Here is a 21,337-nt window from a genome sequence, read left to right as displayed (position 1 = left end):
TGACTAGGGAGGGACGGGCACGTCCTTCAGGGCAACTTCTACCATGTGCTCCCTATGGTTGGCTGCCAGCTCATCCTAGCTCTCTGTGGTCAATGGATAATTCAGCGAATCACACAGCATATAGACAGTTATTTAATAATGGCAAATAATTATCTATACAAATTTTCCTGCAGTATTGTGGTCCTAAGTGCATGCTTACTTCAAAATGCAGCAAAGGGTGATGATATTTGTATTCATGCCTGCGCTGACTCATACTGAGCTCAGAAAATGCCAAGAGGTATCCCCAGAAGGCAGCCTCAGCCAGCTGGTGACCACGTGTAGTGCTATAATTCACCAATATCAGGCAGTTTGGACAGTGCAGTAATGTCACAATAAACTAAAGTCAACCGAGTGAAGGAAAAAAACTGTCACCACTTATTGGGAAACACAGAGAACACTAAAGAAACTGAAATGACATGTGATTTATCATAAAGAAGAAGATATATAGATAGGGAGTCCAGGAACCAGTGGAACTGGACGCACAAGAATATCATTACACCATTTTTCAGTAAAACAAAAAATAGACATATTTTGTAGAAATAAATTACACCAAGGAAACATTTGGTCCCCATAATGTATAAATATAATCCACTCACACACATTCATATACACAAAACACATTTAGTTGCCCAAGGTATGATCATTTCTACTTCCACTCTAATTCCCATTTCAAGTCAGAAATTCACCAGAACTGTAATTTTTTTCTTGCACTTTTATTATGTCACTTTAACATTAATTTACTTTAACTGAATAAAGACTCTTTAAAGTACCTTTTTCTACTTCTGTTAAGAATGCCCGGAATATAGTAATTGCTGTATATTCTTAACATTATTCATATCTCTTGACAGCAATGTTCATATAATTTTATTAGAAATCACAGATAAAGTCTTCTAAGCTTAGCACTGGAAAGATGATTAAAGCCACAGTGAAGAGAGAAGTTTCTCTTGGCTGTTCTTTAATCTCTCTGTAATCTCACCCCGCTGAGGAGCGGAGAGTGTGAGCGCAGGGCGGGCGGCACTAGGGCTGCTCAGTGTGCTGCCGAAGACCCCGGGGGCGGCCGGGGTATTAGCAGCAGGCTAAGCGCCTGTCATGTCACCGTCAGGATTACGCCCCAAGACAACTGGGAAGACAGAAATAAGCCTTGCGGAGAATTAATGCTCTTTTGACGGTAATACTGTTGAGTTTGTCTTTTGAGATTGCCTAGACATTTTACCTCTGTTCCGATGTTAATAGTCTAAGTATGTGCTATCCTGCATTTAGAGATAAGATGTGTATCCGAAATTCTTAATGTTACCCCTGCAACCAATTCATTAAATGGTGCACTGTACACTGTTTTATTTATATTTGAAGAAATTGCTCAAGAAAGCAAATAAGGAAGCAGTAGAGATGCTGCTTAAGGGTGGGGCACCTAGGCAATGGAAGCCCCCATCCCCACTCACATTTTTATGCATTTCATTTCACGCCTCCAATTACTGTTTCTTAGTAATCTGCATTGAATTGTGATTATGCATTACCAATCTGAAATTCACTGCACAGGGAAGTCATTATCTCCTTAATGATTGCTCAGAAACAATATACATTTACTCAACTGTGAAGTTAGGCCCTCTATCAAGACTCAGAATTTAAAAAATTCTGAGAAAAAACAAATTCCAGATTTAAATATATATTATTCAGTTTTGATTTAAATTTTGATAATTACAGGCAAAGCACCATCGATAGAATTCTGTATTTGCCTCAGTGCACTGGCTTTCTAAGAAAAATATTGTGTAAATTATTCTGAATCTTGATTCAGGGCACTGTCGGCTAAACTAACTGACCTTAATAATTTATCAATGAATAATTTCTTGCCCAATTTATCAGCCAGCCCACATTTTTATTGGGGTGTTTCACATTTAACACCTTGCTGAGGAGGGTTAGCTTGGTATTAAGGGTGAAGCACAGTCCCCAGAGGTCTGATCTCTTGACCTCAACACTACTTTGCTAATGACTAGTCATAGTAAAGGGCCTCCATTCATGGCTTTGGGAATAACAAGTATAGGCTATTGCAAGACTCTTATACACAAATGCCCTTAAAGAGCTGAATTCCTCGCCACTCTGTGGAGGAACGAAACTATTCATTTTTGACACCTTTTAAGCTTAAACTCTTTGTGGCCAACAGGGAGGGATGCGAGTGCAGAGAGATGGCTGTCTCTCCCAGCAGAGTGTGTTCATGAGTTTTTGAGAGCCTCAGCTAAGCTCTCAGAATCAGGCCTGTGTGAATCGGGCTCCAGCTCCTTCTCTATCCCCAGGCGTTTTTGTCCCAGGTAACTTTCCCCTGTGGAAAGGGAAGCAGTGAGGTGAGGACAAGGTTTTGTGGCTCTTTACCATGCTCTTTACATGCACAGCTATGTCAAGCTACAGTTATAGCTTGACTACACCATTTAATCGGACTACTGCCCTTGTCCCAGTAGACATGCACGGGAGGGGAATCGATTTATTGACCAAAGTATGTCTGACTCCGCTACAGTAGGTGGCGATATGGCTCTTTTAGCTTGTTAGTATTTGGCTTTTTCTGGTTTACCTATTATGTCATAGACATAAAAATATAATAAAATTATAATGGAATATCAGGGCGGCATGGTGGTGCAGTGGTTAGCACTTGTTGCCTCACACTTCTCGACCCCGGGTTCGAGTCTCCACCTGGGTGTGGAGTTTGCATGTTCTCCCCATGTCATCATGGGGTTTCCTCCGGGTACTCCCGTTTCCCCCCCACAGTCCAAAAACATGCTGAGGCTAATTGGAGCTACTAAATTGCCCATAGGAGTGCATGTGTGAGTGTATGGTGTGTGAGTGTGCCCTGCGATGGGCTGGTCCCCCATCCCGGGTTATTCCCTGCCTTGTGCCCATTGCTTCCAGGATAGGCTCCGGAACCCCCGCGACCCAGTAGGATAAGTGGTTTGGAAAATGGATAGACGGATGGATGGATGGATAATGGAATATAGTTTATAACAGACGAGATCCACTGGTCCCGGCCGTGCGCCTTTACTAACATGCAGAAAAAACATGGGATATAGCACATGGGACATGGGACTCACATATAATAGAATTTCGCTTATAACGGACAAACAATTTGGTCCACAGGGACCATTTAGCGTGCCGATGATATCCAGCGCAAATATGTAGTCAGGATTATTAATAGTCACGCTCTATAAATAGGCATGGCATAACAGCAGGCAACACTGATTGGTCTGTGTGGCTGTCCATCACCAGGCACGCTGTGCAATGAAGTCAAGGTTACTACTGTACCATACATGAATAACCACTTACAGGCCATATATACTTCCAACAGTCAGGTAAAGTTGGATTACTACATGTACATTATAATAATCTATACCACAAGTGTATCTGCTGGAATGTGGCATGAGTAAACGGTGTCCTTTAGTTGTGTTCTGGGCATACAGCAACTCTGTATATAACGGACTTTGGATATAACAGACTCTTTTGCCAGATCACTTAAAGTCTGCTATAACAGGACTGTACTGTAATGGATGTGTGGACAAATGAAGTGAGACAAGCTTTAATTGTGATCTGGTCAGAAGAACAGACACAACATGATCAGATTAGCAACAAGAAATAAAGTTTTTTGCCTAACATACTATGACAGCGCGGTACTGGAAATTATTCAGATATTGCAATGTGATTTTGTTGCAATAAATTCTAGGGTATTTATGAAACAAAAAAGGAGTTCAACATAGATTTCTCAGGAACCCGTCTAGGGGTGATTTAAACAGCAAGGATGACAATGATTGTCTCAGAGAGCGCATGCAGAGCTCAGGCTAACTGACTTTTAAGATAGTACTATATCATATTTTTAATCTTACTATCTGATATTTTTAATCATATAATAGTTAATCTTGAAAATGAATAATCATTAAAATTGCAAAACTTGCTAGGTATTTTTTCCTATGACAGAGGAAAAATGTTTTAGTGAGACTTAAACTCTCTATGCTATAATATCCATAACAAAATGAAGGTAAGAAATGCCTGATCTTAATCTAGCTGACTAGCGATGTAAGAATTGGATGTGGATAATGTACCATGTTAGTATTAATATTGCACATCTTCCAGTCCTACTACAGCCATTTCTTGAATTCAATAAAAAATACCTTGTGTTGTGACATCATTTTGCACTGGTACCAGTTTTTACATGCTCCAAGTTTCTTCTGTGTACCGACTTCTTCTGTTACTTCTGGGTGAAAGCCCTGAGGGAGGGTGGGCTGGGAAATTGTGAAGCATGCGCAGTGTGTCTAGGCCAGTTTGAGTCCGATTGAACATTTATATGCGGAAGTAAATCAATCCCGGTCGCATTATCTGGGTGTATTGACTTCGAAATATTCCACTGAATACAATCAAAGATACATCCTTTTGATCCTTGATCCGGTGCTGTATGTCTCGCTGATGCCCAAAGCCGCTGCTGTCTCCTCCAAGGTGGCGTATTGCCCAGGTCAGTGTCCGAAGTCCCCACTGTGCCGGCTCCCGAAACGTACATTCTTTTTGTGCCGGCTCCCGAGGCGCAGCCCCTCATTCCACTGACTCCCGAGGCGCACCCCCTCATTCCGCCGACTCACGAGGCGCACCCCCTCATTCCTCCAACTCACGAGGTGCACGCCCTCATTCCGCCAACTCACAAGGCGCAGCCCCTCATTCCGCCGACTCCCGAGGCGCACCCCCTCATTCCGCCGACTCCCGAGGCGCACCCCCTCATTCCGCCAACTCACGAGGCGCACCCCCTCATTCCGCCGACTCCCGAGGCTCACCCCCTCATTCCGCCGACTCCCGAGGCGCACCCCCTCATTCCGCCGACTCCCGAGATGCACCCCCTCATTCCACCAACTCCCGAGGCGCACCTCCTCATTCCGCCGACTCTCAAGGCACACCCCATTATTCCGCCGACTCCCGAGACACACCCCATTATTCCGCCGACTCCCGAGGCACACCCCATTATTCCGCCGACTCCCGAGGCACACCCCCTCATTACACCGACTCCGAGGCGCACCCCCTCATTCCGCCGACTCCCGAGGCACACCCCCTCATTTCGCCGACTCCCGAGGCACACCCCCTCATTCCCCCGACTCCCGAGACACACCCCATTATTCCGCCGACTCCCGAGGCGCACCTCCTCATTCCGCCGACTCCCGAGGCACACCCCATTATTCTGCCGACTCCCGAGGCACACCCCATTATTCTGCCGACTCCCGAGACACACCCCCTCATTCCGCCGACTCCCGAGGCACACCCCATTATTCCGCCGACTCCCGAGGCACACCCCCTCATTCCGCCGACTCACGAGGCGCACCCCCTCATTCCTCCAACTCACGAGGCGCACGCCCTCATTCCGCCAACTCACAAGGCGCAGCCCCTCATTCCGCCGACTCCCGAGGCGCACCCCCTCATTCCGCCGACTCCCGAGGCGCACCCCCTCATTCCGCCAACTCACGAGGCGCACCCCCTCATTCCGCCGACTCCCGAGGCTCACCCCCTCATTCCGCCGACTCCCGAGGCGCACCCCCTCATTCCGCCGACTCCCGAGGCGCACCCCCTCATTCCGCCGACTCCCGAGATGCACCCCCTCATTCCAACAAACTCCCGAGGCGCACCTCCTCATTCCGCCGACTCTCAAGGCACACCCCATTATTCCGCCGACTCCCGAGACACACCCCATTATTCCGCCGACTCCCGAGGCACACCCCATTATTCTGCCGACTCCCGAGGCACACCCCCTCATTACACCGACTCCGAGGCGCACCCCCTCATTCCGCCGACTCCCGAGGCACACCCCCTCATTTCGCCGAATCCCGAGGCACACCCCCTCATTCCACCGACTCCCGAGGCACATCTCCTCATTCCGCCGACTCCCGAGGCACACCCCATTATTCCGCCGACTCCCGAGGCGCACCCCCTCATTCCGCCGACTCCCGAGATGCACCCCCTCATTCCGCCGACTCCCGAGGCGCACCTCCTCATTCCGCCGACTCTCAAGGCACACCCCATTATTCCGCCGACTCCCGAGGCACACCCCCTCATTCCGCCGACTCCGAGGCACATCTCCTCATTCCGCCGACTCCCGAGGCACACCCCATTATTCCGCCAACTCCCGAGGCGCAGCCCCTCATTCCGCCGACTCCCGAGGCGCACCCCCTCATTCCGCCGACTCCCGAGATGCACCCCCTCATTCCGCCGACTCCCGAGGCGCACCTCCTCATTCCGCCGACTCTCAAGGCACACCCCATTATTCCCCCGACTCCCGAGACACACCCCATTATTCCGCCGACTCCCGAGGCGCACCTCCTCATTCCGCCGACTCCCGAAGCACACCCCATTATTCTGCCGACTCCCGAGACACACCCCATTATTCCGCCGACTCCCGAGGCGCACCTCCTCATTCCGCCGACTCCCGAGGCACACCCCATTATTCTGCCGACTCCCGAGGCACACCCCCTCATTACACCGACTCCCGAGGCGCACCCCCTCATTCCGCCGACTCCCGAGGTACACCCCCTCATTCCGCCGACTCCCGAGGCGCACCTCCTCATTCCGCCGACTCTCAAGGCACACCCCATTATTCCCCCGACTCCCGAGACACACCCCATTATTCCGCCGACTCCCGAGGCGCACCTCCTCATTCCGCCGACTCCCGAGGCACACCCCATTATTCTTCCGACTCCCGAGACACACCCCATTATTCCGCCGACTCCCGAGGCGCACCTCCTCATTCCGCCGACTCCCGAGGCACACCCCATTATTCTGCCGACTCCCGAGGCACACCCCCTCATTACACCGACTCCCGAGGCGCACCCCCTCATTCCGCCGACTCCCGAGGTACACCCCCTCATTCCGCCGACTCCCGAGGCACACCCCCTCATTTCGCCGACTCCCGAGGCACATCTCCTCATTCCGCCGACTCCCGAGGCACACCCCATTATTCCGCCGACTCCCGAGGCGCAGCCCCTCATTCCGCCGACTCCCGAGGCACACCCCCTCATTCCACCGACTCCTGAGGCACACCTCCTCATTCCGCCGACTCCCAAGGCACACCCCATTATTCCGCCGACTCCCGAGGCGCAGCCCCTCATTCCGCCGACTCCCGAGGCACACCCCCTCATTCCACCGACTCCCGAGGCACACCCCCTCATTCCGCCGACTCCTGAGGCACACCTCCTCATTCCGCCGACTCCCGAGGCACACCCCAATATTCCGCCGACTCCCGAGGCGCAGCCCCTTATTCCGCCAACTCCTAAGGCACACCCCCTCATTCCGCCGACTCCCGAGGTGCACCCTCTCGCTGTGCTGGCTCCTGAGGTGCACCGACTACTCACGCCCATCCCAGAAGTGCACTGCCTAGCCTCACTAACCCCCGAGTTTCCTACTCTTGGACTCTCAGACACTCAATTACTGTAGCCCCAGTTCCTGTCCTGACTCCCGACCTTGTGACTCCAGTTCCTGTCCCAGCTCTGGACCCCGTGTCAGCTCCAGACCCTCTTCCTGAGATGCACTCCTTGCTACGCCTGTTCCCGAGGAGTTACCCAATCACCTGACCACCGCTCCTTTCCCCTCATTAGAAGTGGAGGAGGAACTTGAGTGGGACCTCTTAGGAATCACCAGCCCCTGTGAACCCCTTTGGAGAAACACCCTGATGTCCACCCCATCAGAGATCCTGGCCAGGACCCCGTCTCTTAGTCTCTTACAGAGGGACAGGCCATTTACTCCGGGGGTGGGTCCTGCCCACCCTGCCCCCAGGTTTGCCTTCGGTCCCCCTTGCCTCCTGCTCGGCTGTCGCCTGCAGTCCCTCCTGTGGTGACTCGTCAGGTGTCTACAGCAACACCTGCTCTGGCTCCCTGGTTCCCCCCACCCTTCACCTCTTTGCCTCCTGGTTTGGTTCCCTCTATGGGTGGTTCCCCTGTGTTTGTTCCCCGTCCATTTGGTTCTATCCTGCTCCCATCTAGTCCCTGTCCTCCTTTGGTTGGTGTCCCCCATAGTGTTGCTCCTTCATTGTCCCCTTCCTTGGTGCCTTTGGATCTTGTGTTTCCATCCTTGGTGTCCCTGTTTGTGTCTGCTTTTTGTTAGCTGCTGTCCTGGTTCTTGTTGTCCTGCTTGTACCTTGTTCCTTGGCTGTTCCCCTTAGTTTGTTGATGTCTTTTGCTTTTGTTTCCCCAGGAGCTGTTGTCCTGCCATGCCCAGAGGCCCATCGTGTCCCCTGTTTGGTCCCTTCGGCCCCTAAGTGAGTTTCTCTGAGTGTTTCCCCAGTCTGGTCATTAACCCTCTGAGGTCCAGGGGCAGGAAACACACTTTCACTGACTGAGGCATGATCACGCATTTCTTCAAATATCATAAAGTTAATTCATGGCAAATAAATTATTTCTTATATATTTGTTTTGCCATTACACTCATATTTATTTTAATGTATATTGTAAATATGTCCGATTTATCTGAAATTTGTAATTTGACATCAAAGTATAGACAATGCAAAATGCAGTTTGGAACACTTGCAGAAACATCATAAAAGTAGATAGTAAGCAATGGTGGCAGTTTGTTTTGATCCCAGATGTCTGATCACCAAATTATTGGCTACATGAAGATGACTAAATGGTGTAGTGGCAACATTCATTTGGAAAAATAAATAAGAAACACTCATGTCACTATTTCTGGTCTCCTTCCATTGAATATTTAGGAGCTCTTATGTGTATGCATGAGCCATTCACACATGGCCACTCCCCCCCCCCCCCTTTTTATGGCACTGATGGGGATGTATCTGGATCGCGTTTCACCGTTGCGTTGTTCATCAAATTTCCATGCGAATGCAATTTGAATACGTGGAAATGCGGCAAATTTGAATATAAATAGCAATCTTCAGGTGAGGGTGGCACTACATGCCCCCAATGCAGGTAAAACATAGAAAGGTGACATTGTTTAATTTTTTGTCAATTTAACATAATTTTAAATAATTTAATACTTCCGACAATTGTCGTTTTGAAAAGAAGACAGATTGCAGATTTAGTCAGTGTTTTTTTCATGATCCTACATGAAGATTTCAGAGAGTTATAAACTGAAATAGACGCAAAAGTACGCTACGTCGCTGATAATGCACTCGACCCCAGAGGGTAAACGTCTTAACGTCGCTTCTGCCTTTTCCGTATCTCAGAGTGTGTTTCACCAGTAATAAACCCCATGTTCACCTGACTTCCTGACTCTCTGACTTTCGTGATACTCTGACTGCTTCTGCAGGAGTAGTTATAGCAAATTTACAAAAATAGCTACTTTTTGTGCGGTACTTTTGGTGCCTTTTCCATTGACTTCCGGTCAAGTGCCAGTACCAAAAATTCTAGTACCAAAAGTCCCAAACCAGCTCGTTCTTCTTTGGTACTGTGGTACTTTGTGGTGGGACTTGTAACGCATTCTTGTCAATTATGCAAATAGTCTGCCGCTGAAACACAATGTAACGGTGCTTTGAAAACAATTACAGATTCAGAAAACAACAATAAACAAAACTTTAACTCCCTGTGCTATAATACTGCTAAGAAACCAAGTGAGTGTTTTTCTGTTTCCATTATTCTGAGTAAAACATCTGATGAAGGTTATCAAGGGGTTTATTCCAGAGAACACAGAGTAGTGAACTAAATCGGATTGATAGGAGAAGTTGGCCAACACAGGTGCAGACGTCATCGTTTACAGAAACTATGAAGTGATTGTCAGAGTGCACAGCGAACAATATCCCACTGTGGCGATACAGGGTGGCAGTCTAATCAGTGCCAGTCCGGCCTGAGCCAAGTGAAAGCTTGTAGATGCCCTGCCTATGCTGGAGCTCAGCCTGCCATTAAGCTGCCATCTCAGAACTTCCATTCAGTGTCTGGTGAATGAGCAACCTCAGAACGATCAACCGTGAGGCCTGAATGTTCAACAGAGCTGGTTATCTTTTGAGTGCAGATATACACAGGAGATTCATCTCCTCATCCTGTCGGTATCGGTGGCTGTGCTGACGCTTTTTATCATTACTAATTTCCAGTCCCATATCCAACACCAGTACCTGCCATTGTCCCTCAAACTTTATATCTGCTCCACAGTAGGCTTCCAGCATGTTTTGGCCAACTTACCTTCTCTGATTTGACAGACAAGTGGCAGATCAGTTCCATTGCTAAGAGCAGAATAACTACAGTGGCAATATAATGCAATGACAACTGCAGCCTGATGCTAAAAGACCATTTTATGCAATGGATGTATGCATACAATGCAAATGAATAGCTGAGTGGTAGTCAGCGATAACTTTATGATGATATAATCCATCAGGTGCCAAATTAGGCAAGCTGAAGCTTTCATCTGATCTTATTCCTCACCCAGTTCACTTTTACACTTTTAATACTTTCCCAATGCTCATTGTTGGTAGTCACCTTCGGCAATGACAAAGGCAGCCGCCTTGCTGTAGATAAGGCCAGTTTAGTCAAATAGACTCACTACTTTCGAACCTGACAGTCCTTTCAGTCATTTTGCGTAAATTTCCCATGCAGTAACCCTGCTATTATCTCACCGGACATAAGCAAGCGTGCATGTAAAAATGTACATGTGCACAGACTAATGCCATTGTGCCAGTATTTGGAGATGCAAAACTGAGTCCAGAAAAAAATTATTAAAATGTAAAAAACACTGAAACCCAGTTATAACGAACCATGTCAGTCCGGCATATTCCCAGCACTGCTTGGAATTCCAGGGAAATTAAGCAAACAAAGTGTGTTTTTTTAATTCTCGCTTTTATCTTCTGCACAAACACAGCAGCTATGTGTCAGATTAACGTCCTCTAAGGCACTGCAGCCACAAAATCGCTTTAATTAAAACTGGAGGCAGAACTGAAATGTAGCTACAGACCCATTTCTGCAAATGTTTGCTAATGGCCTTCCCAGTTTACTCTCTGTCATCAAACTGAGAAATTTTCCCGCCTCGTATGTCTTGGTCGCCCGAAATATGTCTGGAACATCAGTGCACATGCAGAATGCCCTGCCTTTCATTTGTCATAAGCTTAAAATCTTTCAAGGTCATTCCAGATGAACTGTATATCTAAATTGCCCGCAGTGTATGACTATGTGTGCATGTGGCCTGAAATGCACTGACGTCTTGTACACCAAGCTTGTGACTTGGGCTGCATGAGATCCAGATGACTGCAGCTAGAAGATGGATGGTTGGCTTTCCAATATCTTTGAGTAGATATTGTCAGAAATCGGGGTATGTAAGTACAGGGAAAATGGAGGTGCTAGACTGAAACAAACCTAACACAAACCTAGTGTGACCAAAACCCTGCAGATTACAGGCTTACATCACACTACCTATAATCGTGTATTTTTTTTAAGTTCTAATAATTTGTGTTCAAGTTGGCTGGAATAAGAATAATCTCCATTGTTGTCATCATCATTGTCGTAATATGATAAGATGATGAGCCACATCTTCTTGGAAGTTTCATTGTAACTATAAGCTAGACTATGAGTAGAATTCTTATCAGACAAAAACATTACAATATATTTTTTTCTTATCATCCTCCTGGCCAAGCAAGAGCTTGGATGAAAAATGGTGCAACTCTGTATTTTTCATGTTGACCAAGAGTGTGAAATTACATTTAAGCAAAAACAACAGAAGCTGCTATTGTGGAGCGTTTTCTTGTCTGTGTGTGTGTGTGTCTGTGTGTGTGTCTGGCTGCCTCTGTGTGATTGATCGCATATCTGCAGATGCATGACTCCTTTGTATTCCAGACTGGGTTTGTGAGCCAGTGCACATACACTGGACCTATATCTGTGTGAGCAACCCATGTCTGTGTGTGACTGCAAGTGTCAGACTATAGATCTGAAGGTCACTGATTGATTGCTGCTTTTGAGTAAAGGTCAATGCCTCTAGATGTCAGAAAGGCCACCCCAGACCCCTACTGCCCCCTATATGTGAAAGAACAGCTACACAGATACACTCTGCGCAGAGCCTCATAATCCTCTGCTCACACCTGGACAGCAGGGTACCACAGTCTTAATGAAGGTGAACAGTAAACACTGCACAACTTACAGTTACATTTATGTCTGTTTTATATGCAAGGATACATCTTTGACTGTGTGATTATGATGGTTATAGGTTATACAAGCAGGCAATTCTCTTAAGATGTCCTCTTTGTTGCAGGATGCAGCACAATAACAGCCCCCAACCCTCAGCTACTCCCCTGCCAGGCATATAACTTACGTTCATTACTTCTCTCTCTTGCTCGCTCTTGCTCTCCTTTACGTTTTCCCTCTCTCAGATGGAAGTCATTAGCTTAAGTGCTGCCGCCGCTTGGGCCAAAGCTGTACTCGCTTTCAGTGACACAGACGTAGAGCCGCACTGCCCCCGCTTATTTGCCTTCCGCTAGGGCAAAGGCTTTTCTGTCCTACAGGTGAAATATCTCACCCACTATCCCACTCAGGATTATTTTCCGTCATCTTATCTTTCCCATTTTCCCACTTGTTCTCTCCCCCCCCCCCCGACACACACACACTGATTGTCACCCCATATGAAAATGTATCTGTGGCAGGATTTAGGCAGGAGCGTTATAGCATATGGTTATGCTATTCTGCGTGAAGTACTGCTTCATGTGCATTATTACCCAGCATGAATGCAACCCTAACATTAAACTCTGGCTGCTTACTGCAGTGCTGTACATGCGAAATGCAGCTTTTCATTGAAATCTTCCCTTCGTTATGTCTGAATGTGGCTTTCATTTCCTTTCCCAGTTTTGCCACAGGTCACTGACCTCAGTGCTTTTGGCTGCCAACTTCAGACGCTCTGAGATTTCAGAGGACAGGGAAGCTCTGAATGGCTTGTTCCTTTTCCTGTGCCCTCTGTTTGACTTTGAGTTACTGGTTGCATTAATTACTGCATTATTTCCTGATAATTCTGCTGCATATCCTCCACAAATGCATCAGATGCATCATATTTTAATCTGTAGCCATACACTATGAACTGGGGGTGGACCATTGCTGTCCAAACTGCATGGTTTCACTATACATTCGTAGGTTCCTGAAATGTAATCATCATTAATTACTTGAGTGAGCTAATTGCCACACAAAGCAACATGATGCTGCAAAACACAAATATGTTATTTTCTCCTTAGTTCCATCTGGGTTGTAGCAAAATAATTCCACATAAAGACAGATTAACTCCTGCAGCAGCTGTTTAATCTGTTCTGTTTTAGGGGAAAAACACACATGTGCCTTGATCCCATAACACTCTTATTAAACCCTTTGTCCCACACTTCCAATACGACTGGTCTGAAAGGGCAGTGAACATGGAGGATGGATTAACAATGATCCTAAAGCACTAAATTCACAACCTTTGGGGTTAGACCAGAGAATCAGTGGTCAGGCTTTGAATGGGATTTTATTTACGTAGGACATGATCCAAAGGGGGTCAGAGGAGGTAAAAGTTGGTGGGGCTGAATAAAGAGTGGTGGATGATTTTAATTAAGGTGAGGGGGGGGGGGTGACTCTCTCCAGTATCATAATAGCCGTGGGATGTGTGTCTGACCTCCCATTTCTGTGATTTGATGAGTGATATTTTGGAGTGCAGAGCCATTTCTGTTCTCCATGTGGGTTGCGGAGCAGCTGATTGAGGTGAACTTCACCTGTTTTCGGGAAAAGAGGTAGAACATCAATAGACTGAGAAGCAATGGCCTGGTCCTGCCTGAAGCAACTGGCATGGAGCTCCCTCCTCTCAAGCTGCAGAGTGATGCGCCCTTAATACCCCATGTTAGCCCCATCTGCCTCTCTCTGAAGATCAACTCACGCTCAAGCCAGTGCCTCCAGCCTGCGGCTGCGTGTGAAGGGCTGAGGTAAGCTGGAGCAAGCTGGGGAGGGTGAGGTGGGCTCCACGGAGAAGGCTTACATCCTCATCACTCTGCCCCCCCCACCACTGCTCCTGTGGGAGACTTAGCAGAGAGGTCAGTGTGGTGAGCACATACACCCAGGCTTTCAGAGAGAAGCCCATCTAGTGCAGTTTCCTCCAGTGATGCCGAAATTCTGTGTAACATTCAGAGAAGAGGCATTATGAAGTCTAGCAGGGCGACTGCCACTAATAAAAATGGGATTTTGTTCATTGTGCGTTTGTTGTTTTTATTCAGGGATAAATGCAGCCATCATGAATTTTTTTATTGAATTGTATCTTTTATGAACATATTGGAGCTCTGTATAGTCCTCTTCATTATGGTCTTATTGCAGAAAAGTTTGATAGAAGCTAAAAAACTGAGTGCTCTTTTATTACATTAAAATGACGAGATTTCCCTGGGAGAATCTGCTGGACCCTTTACAGTGGAAATTACCAGGAAAATAGCTGTACAGTTCCAAAGGCAGCTCAGATTCCTTTGTCTTTTCTAAATCTCATGACTCCAGAAGCAGAACTGGACCCAAAGAGGGCCCAAGACTGTCTGGGTGACCTTGAAGACAAACTGAAAGATATCATTTGGACAGGTGATGGGAAAACCAGAGAAAACAGCATAGGAGGAAGGAAATGTCAAAATATCATCCGGTAAGTTGTGGGAGAGGAAAAAATAAACAGACACTCATAAAAATAACCAGGAAAAGCAGTGATTGGGGGGAGAAGCATGACACCAACTTACTGACTCAATCTCCCGGAGTGGATGGACGGCCCACCCCCCTCTCCCACAATATCACATGATTCATGCCGGCCAATCAAAGGAGTCACGTCAGAAGGTGTATTGCAGATGAATGGCAAAAGAAAGACAGGGTGCAAAGACCTGCAGGCAGAATCAATAATGTGCTATTGTCTGCAGAGTGTGGCTTGACAAAAAAATATCAAATGGGTTCTCAGCTTAGCAAGCGTTTTCTGTTATACTATAATTCCTTTCCATTTTGTTTATTGTTTATTAAATGGGAATAATGTTGTACTCATTTTTAATAAGTCAGTGTGTGTGGATTATGTTTATTTTTATTACATTCTGGGGACAAAATGTACCCCATAATATGATAAAAACCTCTTATTTTGATATGGTGGGGACCATTTTTTAGGTCCCCACAAAGATCTTTGAATGCAATCAAAAAACAAAACATGCCAAAGGTCCAGTATTTTGTTTGCTGACTTACAGTATGGGTGAGATTAGGGCTGGATAGGGGTTAAGGTTGTCATGTTGGGATTAGAGTTTTTCCCCATAGAAAGGAATGGAGAGTCCCCACAAAGATATAACTACAAACCTGTGTGTGTGTGTGTGTGTGTGTGTGTGTGTGTGTGTGTGTGTTTCTGTTTTCACTCCCGTGTTCATCTAGGTTCCTTCCCACAATGTACCATGAGTTAATACTCGGTTCCCCTGCTTTCTGGGATAGATTCCAAGCTCAATTTGACCTTGTACAGTACATGATAAGTGCTTAGGGAAGACTATTGATATCTCAGGAGGCAAGTAAGAACAAAATCAGACATTTACAGATTTAAAAATATACATTAAAAACGCTTATTACCAGTATCTATTGAATGCATGAATGATTGAATGAATGAGTTGTTTGAGATATGTCTTTACTAGATATTTATCATCCATCAGGTAACTTGGATATAGGTAGGATTATTGAATATAGAATTATAGGATAATAATTACAGAGGAAAACGTTTAAGCACAAGTTATAGGATACTAATTATGGAGGAAATAGTTTAAACACAAGCAGGTGTGTGTATATATGTGAAATACAGTGAATCACTTTGGTTCCTCATTATAGTACTTATGCCTTAATTCTTTGTTGCAAGTATGAAAGGAGCATCTCACTCTCAGATTCTTCATCCAAGGACTTCAGAGCAGCTCTTGATGTCTTGTTCTCTGCATCCCCATCCTCACTTCAAGGTGCTGTTGGAACTGACAATTAACAGCTCCAAGGCGGCCTGGAAGCTTCAACAAAGAAAAGTTTGGAAAAAAAGTTTTTGAAAGAGAGGCCTGTTTCAGTGGGGCTCCTTCTCCAGTCCTCAAACCCTAGTGCTACGAGGTTTCTGTTTGTACCTGAGAGAAACTAAAGAAGCTCAATAACCTCAGCACTGAAATTGAAGGGATCAATGCCACTTTGCTTCAGTACTGTGAGGGATCTGTGCTACTGTGCTTCAGTACTGTGAGGGAGCAGTGCTGCTGTGCTTCAGTACCGTGAGGGATCAGTGCTGCTGTGCTTCAGTACTGTGAGGGTTCAGTGCTGCTGTGCTTCAGTACTGTGAGTGTTCAGTGCTACTGTGCTTCAGTACTGTGAGGGATCAGTGCTGCTGTGCTTCAGTACTGTGAGGGATCAGTGCTGTTGTGCTCCAGTACTGTGAGGGTTCAGTGCTGCTGTGCTTCAGTACTGTGAGGGATCAGAGCTGCTGTGCTTCAGTCCAGTGAGGGTTCAGTGTTACTGTGCTTCAGTTCTGTGAGGGTTCAGTGCTGCTGTGCTTCAGTACTATGAGGGATCAGTGCTGCTGTGCTTCAGTCCTGTGAGGGTTCAGTGCTGCTGTGCTTCAGCATTGTGAGAGATCAGTACCATCGTGATTTAATACCTTAAGAGATCAGTGTCGCTGTGCTTCAGTACTATGAGGTATCAATGCTGTTGTGCTTCAGTACTGTGAGGAATCAATGCTGCTTCAGCCAGTATGTCATCTGCAAGTACTATTCCTGTTTATAACTGAATAGGGAATAGTGATACTTTATTAACCCCCGTGGGGAAATTCTCTTTTCTCTTTGGGCCAGCTTGGTTTCCATACAGGTGAGAATAAGCTTGGGGGGTCACAGTGAAGGGGCTGTCCCTTATCCTGCACATTTATCATTTTATCCTTAGACAGTGCCAGACATGTGGACCCAATAAATTGTTTTCAATAAGTCTAGTTATACTCTGTCACAGAATTATGGAAAGAATTCCAAGTTAATAAAAACACTATTAGAAATGCATCTGTACTCTGACTAGATTACAAATGACTGTAATCAAAAGTTAAAATTAATAATCCATACCTTCTGTAACACGAGGAGTGAGCGGATGCAGCTGAAGGTAGGGACACTGAGCCTTGACACTGAACTTCGACACTGAACCTCGACACTGAGCCTCGGTGACCCTTCAGCTGTGAAATCCAGTAGAGTAAGTTGTTTCTGAAGAACTTCATGATGTCTGCATTGTTCAAAGTTTATTTTCTTGTCAGTTAACCAACAAAAAGGTTGTCTCAGTGCCTTATAATGAAGAATTCTAGAAAAGGTACTTATTTAAATGTGGAGGGGGTCACATGTCATCCATATATGATCCGCAGTCGTGCATCATTGAATTTCTCTTTGACCTTTAATTCTTGTGGTCTTTGTCTTTCATATAACCATGTATTACTCAGTTTTATTTCACCACTGTTCTTATGGCATTGGCACACGGTATTATGGGGTAAAGGCCTTAATTCTGATACAGTATAGTCAGCCATATTTAAACTACCTCATTTTCAAGACCCATTGAGCTGTCAGGGTCAGAGGAGCCCAACACTCTCAAATCCGAAGGCAGCGAGAGAGAACGGAGCTCATTCAGGCGCCCGCCAGCCCCACAGGCACGGTGAGGGGGGAGACGGCTGCTTGGTATTCTCACGTTGTGCTCTTTAAGGCACATGATTGATTCATTTTCATGAATAGATACTGCCAGCATTTTAAAAGGTATTCAGAGCAGTTTACGAACACTTCGGCTAATATTTCTATAAATGTTAACTAAGCTTTGATGTCAAGCTGAGAAGACCCAGAGGCTGATTGCAAGAGCTATGTGGAAGTTTGGTGCTTTATTATTGTTTATAATAATATTGATACTTCATTGATCCCCATGGGGAAATTGCTTTTACGCCTCCTTCAACTTACTCTTTGTAGAGTAAGTTGTCTGTGATGGACAGCCACCTGTTGGGTTGTCCAAGGAACTGGGGGGGGGGGGTTAAGAGTGCTGGTTAAGCACCCATGAACATGCAGAGGCTGGGTTTGAACCAACGATCTTCTGATCACAGGCACACAGGCTTAGCCCACTGAGCCAAACACTGCCCCTTAATCTCCTTATACATGAATAACCCAACTCACATGCTATTCTAGATTGCACACTTATCTTTGTGCTGGAGGAAACAGTCACACGCTTAACCTTGATGACCACAACTGTGCTTACAGTAGGTGCTAATTCTGTTAGTTATACTATTATTTATAGCTGTTGGAGCAGTTAGTCCAGTGATTGGTTAGTGAGTGGGTAGGGGGTGGTTGTATTGTTTTTTTGTTGCCTGTTGTTCTTGAGCAATGGTCTATCTGTGAGGCAGGTGTGCAGTAATGCTCAGGCCAAGCCTCCCTCTGAACAGCAATGGTGATGGATAGCTGTAATGTGCTTATATGGTCATCTTCCAGTCCCAATTAGCGTTGATGTATGGCTGCTGTGTGCTCTTTTAATGATCACATTGGGCGTAAAATTATCTCTGTTAACATCATTTGTCTTCCTAATCATGTAGTTATCGCGCTGAACATGGGCGGGGGGGGGGGTGTGTCCCGGGGGCTGGGTTCAAAAACATGCGAGTGTTCTGCTGTCGAGATGAGACGCACTGATAACGCAGTGTCCCTTGGTGGGAGAGTCATCATTAACACGCACTTCTATGCTGTCCTACACTTTATCACAAGGGTAGAGTAACCGAAAGGTATTGTAATGAAGCTTGCAATTAATCATTCACTAAGTTTATTTTTAACTCACCTGGTAATTAAACAAATGACTCTATGCCATTGCTATGTCCGCAATGAGCCAGTTTCCATTGTGAAAGTTCCTCAAGTTTGTTGTCCTAAAGCTGAGCTGTTCCACTTACCACTGTCTAATCAGAAGGTTAATTAGTTTGTATTAGTGCTCGGGCATCACATTGACTGAGTTACTGTTCAGTCACAGTCTGTCATTGACTCCAGACTGTGGGTTTGATTGCTTGAGTTGTGAAGCGCAGCGTCTGAAGCAGAAAACCAGCCGAGTGCAATCAAGCAAAAATATAAGTTCTGCCAGGCTAACAGCCAACAAGTTTAACTTCAACCCAAACAGAAAGGAGAGCGTCTCCCATTGGGAGCCAGCAGAGCGTCAGATGGGATTATGGATAGCAGGAGCACTAGGCGTGCGAGCAAACAAAAAAGGGAGATACAGCAGATCTCCTCAGCTAAAAGGAGTAGCACTGGTCATCAGGCTATCCTGTGGTGTATGAAGGTTTGAATTGCAACCAGTAAAAGTAATGTTCAACAAATGAATGTACCTTCTTTTGTAGAGATATCTGTGTAGATTAGAAAAATTGTTTACAAAGTACTGTATACCTGAGTACAGAGGCATTCAAAATCTAGATTTCCCTGCCAATTTCACAAGTACATACTGTAGAGCTCTGGAAAAAATTAAGAGACTCAAGCATTTTTTTCTTTCACTCTTTTCTCAATTGTTGGGTGTGTCTCTGTGAATAATATATATATTTTTTACAAATTGCACCCTGGTTCTCTCATTAATTAAGGTCTTCTTCCTTGCTTTATGGGCCTTCAGTCCTGCTTCTAGGAGCCTGATATGCATTGTCCTAGCAGTGAACTTCACATCTGCACTGTTTCCCATTCCTTTTGAAGGTCGCTTGATGTCATCCTGCGATTCATAAGAACCTGTCAGATAACTTATTGGTTATTCCTGTCATTAGAAAGTCACTTCCACCCTTTACCTGGCTGGTTTCTGGTCATTCCCAGTGTCTCCTGCTTCACCTTATTCTTGTGTACTGCTGTTTTACAAATGTTTAACCTGGAAGCAACTGGCTGCTCACTGTAGCCTTATGTTAGCAGAACCAGGATTAAACCTGGATGTGAAAATGTAGATTAAAAAGTATAGAGTGAGCTCTTATTTTTTTCTGGAACTGCATATTTGTTTAGCTTCTTAGATGGAAGAAGTATTGAAATCCCTTAAATGTGATCCAAACAAGAGCAGGCATGGTGGTGCAGCGCTCGTGCCTCTGGGACTTGGGTTCTCATCCCAACCATGACTGGCTGTGTCTAGAGTTTGCATGTTTTACTCATCATGGGATTTCCTCCAGTTCCCTGGAATGTTGGTCAGTCCAAAAACATGCTACAGTGAATTGAAATTGGTTGTTGGCATTATGATGGGCTGGCAAAGTGGATGGATGGTGGTAAAATGAAAGTTATAAGCATCATTAAAAAAAGTGGATTTAAAAAAAATATATCACATTATTTGTAACATATCAATTTTTGACAGCGATTACACTGTTTTCTTGATCATGAACTGGCCATCCTATATCAAGCCAAGTCCTCTTGCTCCACAATAAATGTACAACCAGGAAACTGTCACAAAAGCTACTTTCACTGCAGTCTAATACTGACAGGAATTCTGGGCTGCATTTTAATTAAAGTCTGATTTACATCTGAAACACCAGAGGGGTTGAAGCTTACTGTTAGAATAATTACTTCAAAAACCGAAATGAGGACTGTGGCCAGCGGCTGCCTGAGCACTTCTCACCCCCCGCTTGGTACATGGGGGGCTGTCTCTGCACTGGAGAGACCATCTACACCTATTCAGTTTTCTCAGTGTTATTCCACTACCTTCCTCTCCATCTGTAATGGGAATCTTGTTTCGTGATGTTTTTTACTTTCTCAGACTTGGACCATCTGCTTAATGGCAGCCAGGGAGGGGAGGGGGGGCTAGGGTGGAGCCAGAGCAGTGGTTATGTTGGGGTGTTATGAGCAGAGCCTCATGGGAAATCCCAGCAAACATTCACCGGCTCTGGCTGTTAGCGACGAGGATTAGGTCCATCCAGGAACGTGTTCCGATGAAGAGCTTAATGTCCATGGGTTTTTATGCAGTCTGTTTGCCATGACAGATAACGGAACAAATCACGGTTTCCAAAGAAAATGGAGTCAAGCTCAGACCTACAAGGAATGACGAGATCTTAAACCCTGAGTTGCAATTTGCATTAGTTTTCGAGAATTTTGGTTCTTCTTTAGTGCATGTTGAGTCTCTCGCTCTCTCTCGCTCTCTCTCTCTCTCTCTCTCTCTCTCTCTCTCTCGCTCTCTCTCTCAGACACACATTGGTATATGTATATGGAGCTTTTCTCATTTAATGCAATTACTATACTTATTCCTAGTCCAAGCAATAGAAGATAAATCTGTTTTGTAATGACAGAAATGCATGGAAACCTCCACATACTTTTTAATGCCTGCAGTGTGTTATGTTATAAAGCTGAGCAAATAAATCAAATACCAAAAACAGTTCTTTAAAGCTGCTGAAGGCAAGCTAACAAGAACTGTAGTAA

At 45.7% G+C, this 21,337-nt stretch overlaps 1 long non-coding RNA gene across 1 annotated transcript; it reads left to right on the top strand.

Moving 5' to 3' along the window:
• The first annotated feature begins 1,087 nt into the window (after positions 1-1,087).
• Positions 1,088-8,694, top strand: LOC125711620 (uncharacterized). The gene is made up of 3 exons (XR_007383050.1): positions 1,088-1,207; positions 7,638-7,815; positions 8,233-8,694. It is a non-coding gene; the product is annotated as an uncharacterized LOC125711620 (long non-coding RNA).
• The last annotated feature ends 12,643 nt before the right edge of the window (positions 8,695-21,337 follow it).

Source organism: Brienomyrus brachyistius, chromosome 17 (genome assembly GCF_023856365.1).
Source record: "Brienomyrus brachyistius isolate T26 chromosome 17, BBRACH_0.4, whole genome shotgun sequence".
NCBI lineage: Eukaryota > Metazoa > Chordata > Actinopteri > Osteoglossiformes > Mormyridae > Brienomyrus > Brienomyrus brachyistius.
This window is presented reverse-complemented; position numbering and strand designations above follow the sequence as displayed.